This window comes from Magnolia sinica, chromosome 18, assembly GCF_029962835.1.
Source record: "Magnolia sinica isolate HGM2019 chromosome 18, MsV1, whole genome shotgun sequence".
Taxonomy (NCBI): domain Eukaryota; kingdom Viridiplantae; phylum Streptophyta; class Magnoliopsida; order Magnoliales; family Magnoliaceae; genus Magnolia; species Magnolia sinica.
The window spans coordinates 20,149,962-20,160,057 of record NC_080590.1 but is presented as its reverse complement, the minus strand read 5'-3'; the positions used below and the strand labels follow the sequence as shown (position 1 = coordinate 20,160,057).

At 44.8% G+C, this 10,096-nt stretch overlaps 1 pseudogene; it reads right to left on the bottom strand.

The window, feature by feature from the left end:
- Positions 1-326: 326 nt before the first annotated feature.
- Positions 327-9,760, bottom strand: LOC131232301 (aluminum-activated malate transporter 10-like; annotated as a pseudogene).
- Between the last annotated feature and the right edge of the window lie 336 nt (positions 9,761-10,096).

The following is a 10,096-nucleotide window of genomic DNA, read 5'->3' as shown; positions in this document are numbered from 1 at the left end:
AAATCCAGGAGTTTGGCATTCCTTGGATCCAGCCAACCATTTCAGATTATCGGAACCACTCATTTTATGGGCATGATTCCTTGCATTAATGATCTGCTAATGGATAGGTTGTGGTCCATGTTATAAGAGAGATTACGGGGAAAATTGTATGTCTTCATGATAATCAATACGAGAATATATACAACTCTAGACGCGTATGAAACGCGCATACCGCTGCTCTACCAATCATGTAAAGCTTGCATACATGCATGCTAAGTGCTAACAGACAAATGGCCATGACTATCTATTAGTGGTATTCAGAGAGACGGTTCAAAACCAAATGTCCCGCAGCTTAGGTCTACCTGGGCTCAGCATCATCCGCGGGTTTGAAATTCGCAAGGCCTGCCAACTCATTGACGGCATCAACGACTCCTTGGATCCTCCCTGCGATTTCGATCAGTAGCGAGGTGACCACGACAAGAGGCATGAACTCCGTAAGTGGCACGTTGATGGTCGAGATGCATGTGTTTTCCTTCTCCTCCATTGCTTCCATTGATGGAGGCGGCAGCGTCGGTGGAACTTGGTCAGGAAGATATTTCAGTGCATTTCGGAGATCTTCTACGGCGCCATTCATCTCTCCAACCAAAAACTCTATGTTGGAAGATCTACTCATGCTTTTGGTGGTGGTCACGAGCTCTTTCAAGACCATGGAAGATTGGAAACTTAGTTTAATGCATGCCTCACTGAGATGTTTCTTCATGAACTCGGGTGCCTGCACCATGGTGGCAATTCCGATTTTAGGTAATGCATGTGTTGAAAGGGTTAAGACCATAATTCAAAAATTCAGTGACTCAGCTTGAAATTAGTCTGAGTCAATTCACAGTCAAGTGCCTGCAAGCAGCAAGTACTTGTTTTTTTTTTTTTTTTGAAGTTTACAAGGGGTTTATACTTGATTCAGTTGAGTTTCTATGGGTTTAACACATCCGAGTTATCCTTTGAAAAGGACCCAACTCATAACCAAGTTGATTCAGTGAGTTCTCAGGGTACACAGCTGAGGTTTTTGAACTTGAAAACCTGATTAGTAAATCTTTGGATCATTTAGCGTACCTTAATCTCTGAATTGATGGAACCGCTGAGTGCCTCTACTCGATAAGTGCAGCAGCGAATTGCCGCTGTGATCTTGAGATACTGCTTCCATGGATGCCGAAACCAGAAACGGCCATGTGGGGGTTCCCATCGTGCCAAATTGGCCTGTATAGATAAGCCGGATCCAGATCAAATCCAAGAAAATTCAGTTAAAAGAAAAACCCAAAAGTAAATTTCTTGGTTGGATTGCCAAGGGTGTGTCTGGTTACACCAAATGTCATGAAATTTCATGATATTTTGCACCAAATTAGGCTGATTAATCACGAAATATCATAAAAATTCATAATATTTTGGAAAAACCAAATGCACTGTAATCAATTTCAAATAATAATGCGGAAGCAACAACCATTCCTTTCAGCCCAAATAGACCAAAGCACAGCAAGCAGCGCCATCCCGATCAAGGAGAGGGCGAGAGACTGTATCAGGCATCAGGTTACCCACTTCCTGAAGCGCCTTCAATGCAAGCGTCTAGGGCATCCCAGCGGATCCCTAGACCAACAGGTTTCTCCATTTTCATTGGCAATCTGCCATTTGACTGTTCCAGGGAGGACGTCCTCAACATCTTCGGGAAGTACGGTAGAGTTCAGGATGTATCTATTCCGACCTTCCCTGGGAGCCGGAAACCTAGGGGCTATGCGTTCGTGAGCTACAGGTATGAGGATGACGCCCGGGCAGCCATTGGCGTATTGAACGGAAAAAGGATCTATGGACGAGTGGTCACCGTCCAAATAGCTAAGCCTAAACCCCTCAGGAAGGTGAACCCCCCCACCACTCGACAACACCCCCGCCTCAGGCTAATCGGAACCCCATCTCCTATAGCGAGGCCCTCAGGAAGCAACCCCCTATTTCTCACCCTTCTGCGGAACCTGACCAATCTTGCTCGGTGATTGTGGACAGAGCTGCAGTCGCCCTCCGCCTTCGACGGTTGGAGAAAGCCCTGGTAGGATTTTCTTCTGAACCCTACTCTTCCATCACCCATCTCCTCCGTTCTCTGAGAGACTCCAGATTCAAGTCGTCGGCTGTGGATGTGGTTCGATTATCCCCCTATGCGTTTCTTCTGCAGTTCAAATCTCAGGAAGAGCTATCTGACTTCTCCTCCGACTCATCCTAACACGCTGAGATGGGCCTGGAAGGATTTCAGCCCTGGGACCACTGCTCTGTCATGGGTCACGGCGGTAGATGGATTCGGTTGTATGGCATTCCCGCCCATGCATGGTTTGAATTTGTGATCGTGGATATAGGGCAACACTTCGGAAAGGTAATCCAAGTAGACCCTTTGGCAAGTTTTGGCATCTTCCAGGTTTTTACCAGGGTGAAAATTAGATTGACACCTGGGACTGACCTATCCAAGGTTTTTAATCTAAAAGTGGGGACAGAGTCATACCCAATAGTTGCAACATTAGAAGATCCTGGAAATGGAATTCGTCATAACCCCCGAGCCCAACCCCCTAAGGAGCCCCCTGGACGAGATCAGTCCACTAGGGAGTGGGTGCTATCATCTTTCTACAGAAACAGGGAGGGTCTATCTGATCGCCCACAACATGTTCGACGATTGGTCCCACTTATAGCTCCCCAAGATGGCCCTATGCTAAGTCCGGGGAACATCTCTGGCATGGATGACAGCCTTAGGGCCTGTTTGGATGCCAGTAACTTTTATAAAATGTAAGTAAGTTACAGGTGACTTTGTTACAGTTGGCGTTTGGGGGAGGAAAGTCACAAGTGACTTTCTTTCAACTTGTAACTAGGTTACAGGAGAGAGCTGAAAATCTTACAGGCGCTAGAGTTGTTTTTCAAGTTACCTGTAACTAAAATCTTACAGGTGTTGGAGTCGTTTTTCAAGTTACCTGAAACTTACGGTTGAAATTTTTGAAATGAAAATCGTTGGGAAGAATCGCACCTGCATTGAAGAAGCATACCTACCTTCTCAGACGGAGTGAAGGCCTCTGTTTCCCTCTCTCAGTCTCATTCTCCCTCTCCCAGTCTCCTTCTCCCTCTCCGATCCAGCTTCAGTAGGGTTAGAAAACCCCTTTCTTTCTTTCCCTTTTTTTTTTTTAAAATTTTTTTTTATTTTTTCATCGAGGTTGACGGAGGCAGTTTGGCTAGAGGCGTGGGTAACGTGCGATGGTCTGTGGGGTCTACCATCCTGTATTTGTTTTATCCATGCCGTCCATTCATTATTTTGGATTGTTTCAGGGTTTGATTCCAAAAATGAGGCATATTTAAATCTCAGATGGACCACATCACACAAAATAGTAATGATTGAAAGTCCACCGTTAAAACTCCTTGGGCCATTGTAATGTTTGTTTCACATCCAACCTGTTGATTAGGTCAGAAAGACCTGGATGAAGGGAACAAAACAAATATTAATTTGATCCAAAACATCAGTGGCCTACCAAAAGTATTTAATGGTGGGCATTCAATCAACATTGTTTCTAGTGATTTGGTCCACCTGGGATTTTGATGTACCTTATTTTTGGGTTGATTTCTTAAAATGATCTAGAATAATGGATAGATGGTGTGGATAAAACAAATACATCATAGTGGAGCGGATAAAACAAATACATCATAGTGGGGCCCACATTCCATTATTCATTTTGTATACGTGGGGCTTGTTGGTCAGTGCAACTTGTCCTCGTGTAGGTCCCAAATCTGTTTTAACATATGGTTTTTTAAACACTCCCAATTTCTATTTGCATTGAGATTCCTCACGTCCTCGGGTGTTTTGAAATTGAGTGCCCACTGCATTGTTAACATATCCATTTTTCAAACAGTCCCAAGTTTCATTTGCATCTGGATTCTTGCCTGTTGTCAAATGGTGAGAAATCGAGGGTACATTGAAGTGTTAAGATATCTGGTTTTAAACAGTCCCTTGATATTGGTCCATTTTAATAATGTCCCACTTTGAGATTTTAACTGCTAATGCAGAATTTGGTGGAAGCAGCTTCCTATGCTTGTGATTTCTCTTTAACTGATCCTTGCCAACAAGAGTCACTCCTGTGGGAAATTTTTTCTTGGATATCTTACCTCAAGTTTTTTTTCCCTATATTACAAGCATTTTGAAAACGTGAGCCCACTTTTATGGCCCACCTGTTGATTTGTTTAGCCTAAGAATCAACCAAACTATTCATTTACATGGGCTTGATAAAATGGAATAATTTTATCCAATCTTTTTTACGTGTAAATCTGATTTTTCAACGATTCCCTATTTCAAGCTCTACTTAGTGTGAATATGCAACCTATTACCTGTAATAAAGTTACAAGTTATCTAAACATAAAAAGTAAGTTACCTATAAGTAAGTTACAACTTATATTCAAACAGGATTACCTGTAACTTACTAACACCTGTAAGTAAGTTACATGTAACTTTCTTACAACTTAAAAAAGTTACAGGCATCCAAACAAGCCCTTAATGTCTTGTTCATCCCAGCCACCCAAGCTTCAGAAGAGCCGTTAGCCATACTGTTTCCCCTCCCGGTGGTAGGTCACTAGTGTGAATCAGATCACCCAATTCAGTCCCTCGATGTAGCATTGCACTCACAAGGAGCTGAGCAGGAAGAGCTGGCCCCCACATTGAAGCCTCTCACCCCATCATCTCTCCCAATTCAGGACCAGTTTCCCCATACTGTAGTAGCTATTGACAGCAGAGATACTGAGACCAGAAGGAATCAGGACGCGGATCGCCAGCGAAATGGTGGTCTGATGGACCCATTGTCAAGAAGGCCACAACCCAACATTCTCCCTCCAGATTGGATTTGTTCTCTTTCAAAAGGTGCTCAACCGAGGAATGTATCCGCTTTCTCCCTACACTCTGGTGACAGTTCTCCTTCCCATGACCTTTCCATGACCCAAGTCGATTTCCCCTCTCCAGTAGTCGGCCAATTCCATATAGATCTCTCACCCTTCTTTCGTACAGACCCAAACCTTCTACCGGCACCCAACCAAGTTGCTGAAGTACCTCTCCTGAATCCCGACACGGACCCTCAAAATCCTGATTCACTGGTACCCTACCCTCAATGTCATCAACAGATCCCTGTTATTCAAGAGAACCTATGTCACATTAAGACTCCCATTGTGGATAGCATCGCTCTGGCCGAATAGATCCCTTCTCCCTGAACAAATGGCATTTGTCCAAGGTCGATCCATTGCGGATAGCATCGCTCTGGCCTAGGAGCTCATCCGTGACATTGATCAGAAGGTGAGAGGCTGCAATATCATCTTTAAGATTGATCTGGAAAAAGCATACAATCGTGTTAGTTGGCCATTCCTCAAGAGTGTGCTCCTCAAGTTCGGCTTTACTCAAGCTTGGATCTCGATAGCTGAACAATGCTAGTCGTCTCCCTGGTTCTCAGTGCTCTTTAACGGCGAGGCCGCGGGTTTCTTCAAGTCGGAAAGGGGCCTTCGGCAAGGGGATCCCCTCTCTCCCAGCCTCTTCATCATTATCATGGAGGTCCTCAGCAGGGCTATCTCTGGGCTGGTCGATTCCAACTCCTGCCTGCCTTACATAACTAGAAGAGGCTACCAGACTATCTCCCACCTGCTTTTCGCTGATGACACCACTATCTTCATGAATGGTGGAGCTAAGTCCATTAGATGTTTGAGGACCTTTCTTAACAAGTTCACGTCTATGTCGGGCCTCAGGATGAACAGCGCCAAGAGCAGTTTCTTTGCTCCTGCAAGGGCTCCAGTTAGTAGGATCAGGAGAATTGAAGCTATATCAGGTTTTGCTCGTTCGGTTCCCATTTTACACTACGTAGGAGTTCCTTTGTCTAAAGGGCGAGTCCTCTCTTCCACGTTCCAGCCCCTGATTGACAGAATTCTGTCACGTATTGCGGGTTGGAAGGCCCGCCTCCTTAACTAGGGTGCTAGAAGCGTCCTCATCAAGCATGTGCTTTCGGGCATCCCCAGGAAGACCCTGGCCTCGCTGGAATCTGGGTTGGCTGATTTCTTCTGGGGATGGACTGAAGCGAAGAAGAACTTACATTGGATTAGTTGGAACAGAATCGCCTCCCCTACAGCAGAAGGTGGGCTGGGAATCAAGCTCTTAAAGGATATTGCGGCCGCCCTGAGGTTGAAAAGAGCCTGCACCATCTTCTTCGACCATAGGAGCAGCCTATGGGCCAAATTTATGAGGTCGAAGTTTGCGCTTATTGGTAGCCATGCTCCCACCATCCATCGGCAGTCTGAATCTCCTGCCTGGAAGAAAATGTGAAAGCTCATGCACATCCTCTCGGACCACTCTTGGCTCCTGGTGGGAAACGACATCAGCAACTTTTGGGACATCAATTGGTCGGGCCTGGGTCCCCTGTCGAGAAGGAATCTAGGGAGCATTTCCCCCCAATCTCAAAATCTGCAGATTAGGGAGTTCATCGGACCAGATAGTCCTCTCATCAACGTCCCTTTCCCTGTCTCCCTTCCTCCCTCAGTGCGTCAATATGTGATTACTGAAGGAATTTCTCTGAACCGGCAAGAAGATCGCCTAATCTGGATGGAGGAAAAGTCAGGCAAGTTCACAGTTAAATCGACTTGGCAATTCACCCGTGGCCGAGGCCAGCCCTGTAGTTGGGCCAAGTGGGTGTGGCACCCGTTCCTCCCGCCCAAAATCGGGACGTTCGTCTGGAAGACTCTTCAAAAGGCCGTCCCTGTTGACTGTTGTGTCCAGAGAAAGGGCTTTCATTTGGCCTCCGCCTGCGTTTGCTGCGTCCAAGGGGAACGCAAGCTCGAATCCATTGACCATCTTTTCGCTTCAGGGGAGCTGGCCGCTGCAGTTTGGGCCCATTTCTCTCTCATTTTGTCAGTGGACCTCCTCGCCAACCAATCAGCGTCGATTCGTGCCTTCCAGTGGTGGGCTAATAGAAGCTCTCTGTTGGGTGTCCTTAGGGGATTGACCCCTACCCTCATCCTCTGGGAAGTGTGGAAGAGTAGAAATATCAGCCATTTTGAGGGGGCCAATTTCAGCGCCGCAGAGGTCATTCATCAAATCAGGAAATGATTGTTCCTCCTCGCGACAGCGTTCCCATTCCCACGTTGCAAAAAGAGGGCCGATAGAGAGGCCCTCTCGGACGTTCAGCTCCCCCAAGTTGTGAGGCCCAGCCCCGCGATCTCCTTCGTGAGATGGTTTCTCCCTATCCCGGGCCGCGTCAAGCTGAATGTTGACAGGTCCTCCTGAGGGAATCTCGGCCCCTCGGGAGGCGGAGGTGTCTGCCGAGACGACAAGGGTCTCATGAAATTCGCCTTCACTAGGGGCTATGGTCAGGGTTCTAGTTTCCAAGCGGATGTGAAGGCCGTCGTTGACGGCCTGACCATTTGTTTCGAAAAAGGTTTCACATCCATCGAGGTGGAAAGTAGGTGTTTTACTTCAGGACAAAGTTTGAATCCTTTTGTGCTAGAGGATGGGTGTCAATTAAGCATATCCCGAGAGAAGCCAACAGGGTGGTGGATAGCTTGGCCCGTTGGGCTAGCGCCAACCATCAATGCAGCACTTTCGACCTCCCTTCACAAATCCCCTTCCTTTCGCGCGGGGAGCTGGTTCTTGACAGATCAGGTTTGGGCGGAGTGTGGATCTCCTAACACCCTTTGCGTTGTGTAGTCCTTTACGATAGGTTGGCCGATGATTTTTTTTTTTTTTTGTCAGGCCTGCCCAAATGTGTAGTTTTTCCTTTCTGTCCGGAGGGTCAGGTTTCCTTTGTTAGCCTGCCCTCCCTTTACCTGTACAGCATAGATCAGTCTCAATGAATTTCTGGGGGCCCCGTTTCCCCTGTTTTTGGAAAAAAGAAAAAAAGAAAAAAAAAATCAATTTCAAATAATTCTATGACTCACCAGTGATTCTTCGGTGGCCTTTGAATTGAGAACGCTTTTGTAGCCTTGTGATTTTTGACAGGGTTCTTTGTTGTCTGCTGTACTTCCACTTTCATTGAAATATTCGGCAACACATCCTAAATCCAAGAAAAAAAAAATAAAAAAAAATCTGTGAAACAAATGATGGTAGGACATGCAAATGAACATGTGTATGTATGTATGTACGCATGCAAGCATGAAAATAGGTACATATTACGTACATTTGTATGTATGTTGAAACTACGAGAGAGAAGACCATCATGAAGTGTTCATAGATGTATATATGCATGTAATATGCAAAAGTCCATACCGTCTAAAAAATTGGAAAGCTTTTCGATGTTACAAGTGATCAGGTCGTGGAGTTCTTCGCCAGCCCAGTGGGGCAGATAGAAATGCTGACAAGCAAGCACAAGAGCCCTCCTATGGCAACGGTGGATAGACGCTGGTGGGCCAATTCAAACAATTTATCCTCACGGTAGCCCGAGATGGAAACCAAGCTGAAGGTGAGGATAAAGATCAAAACACCATAATCGAATCGGGTTTTCACCGTGGGAATGAATCTGAAAAAGGTCGCCGTGGAAACTGGAATGAAGAACATGGTGAGTAATGTGTGATTAGTATTTGTATTTAAAAGGAAAATACAATTCATAGGCAATGTTTTATACCTATAAGGAAGACAGACACCAAGAACCACAGGCTCAGCCTTCTCGCCAGTTTGGCTTGCAAGCCAATGAACAGAGAAGCCGAGGACTCCGGCAACTAGCGTCGCTATTCCTCTGTTTAAGCCTTTGGAGAGCGTTGCACCTACAACAGCATTGGGAGGGTAGGGTAGTTTCGTCAATTTATTTGAAGATTTGAAATTTGAACATCACAAAACAGTGTCACAAGTGTGGTTTTCTATCTGCATTTTGACGAAGAAACCCAGCATCATGCTGTTATGCATCAAAACTCAGTATGAAAAATTTCAGCGGTCCAATCGTCCTTGGAATGATCTGCACCATCCAATGGATGACCACACCTCTGTATATGCATAGATGGTGAGAAAATGTTGTGGAAAATTGTCAACATAAAAGTCCATTGATTGGAAGGTTAGAAACATTGAGATTTTATGTTATGGCCCATGCAAAAGATGACAGATTAACCATCCAAACCCACATGCTTGTGCACTGATTGTAGAGATGGTTCTGGTGTATGGTTAAGGACAGTAATTCTTTATACTATAATAATAATTAAAAAAAAGAAAGAAAGAAAGAAAAAAGAAAGAAAAAAAAAAGCAGATGATCCACTACTGCATGTGTTTTCTATACCCAACCCTTTTCTACATTTTGGTATTAGAAGTTAGAGCATTACCAAAAGGAGCACTCTTTTAACAGCAAGAGTTGAAAAGAGTAGGAAAGGGTGTTTTTATTTATATATAAAAAAAACATATAGGGTGTTAGTATCATTTCCTTTCTCAAAACATGTACATACCGACTGTGTATTCGAAGACTACCACGACAGTGAAGATGGCCCACATGGCCGTTCCTCCAACTCCATCATACAAGGGCCTCATGTAGTAAAACAGGGACACCAATGTAAGTGCTAGCCCCACTTTGAAACAATGGAAAATCCTTCTAGGATCATCAACAGCCAACTTCCTTATCTTCTCCCAAAACCTCCACACTTTTGATTTCAATGCTAAAATCAGCTCCATCCATGCTCTACTTATACATGAAGGTTCTGCTATCGGTTTGACAGGTGACCCATCAGAGATCGTCACCGTCCATTCTAACCCATCTGAAGCTCCATTTGTGTTAGCCATTAACCAACAAAAAATTTGTAAATGGTGGTAATTAAGAATCCTAGAGCTCGGTGGAAGTAGTTGGTAAATAGAGAACACTCGGAAGAATTACTACGAATGCTTTATTGAACTTATCAAAGTAAGATCAAGGAGCTTGTTTAAAACCATAGACAACTCAAAGCAGATCCTGAGAGCTAGGTGAAGTACTTGGTAAATAGAGAAAACTTGGAAGAGATACTATCGACAGGGAACTGAACTTTTCAAACCAATATCGAAGAGATACAGAACTTTTAAAACCAAGAGATTGGTTTAAACCACAAAGAAGTTAATGCAAACAGCAGAAAAGATAAATAATCG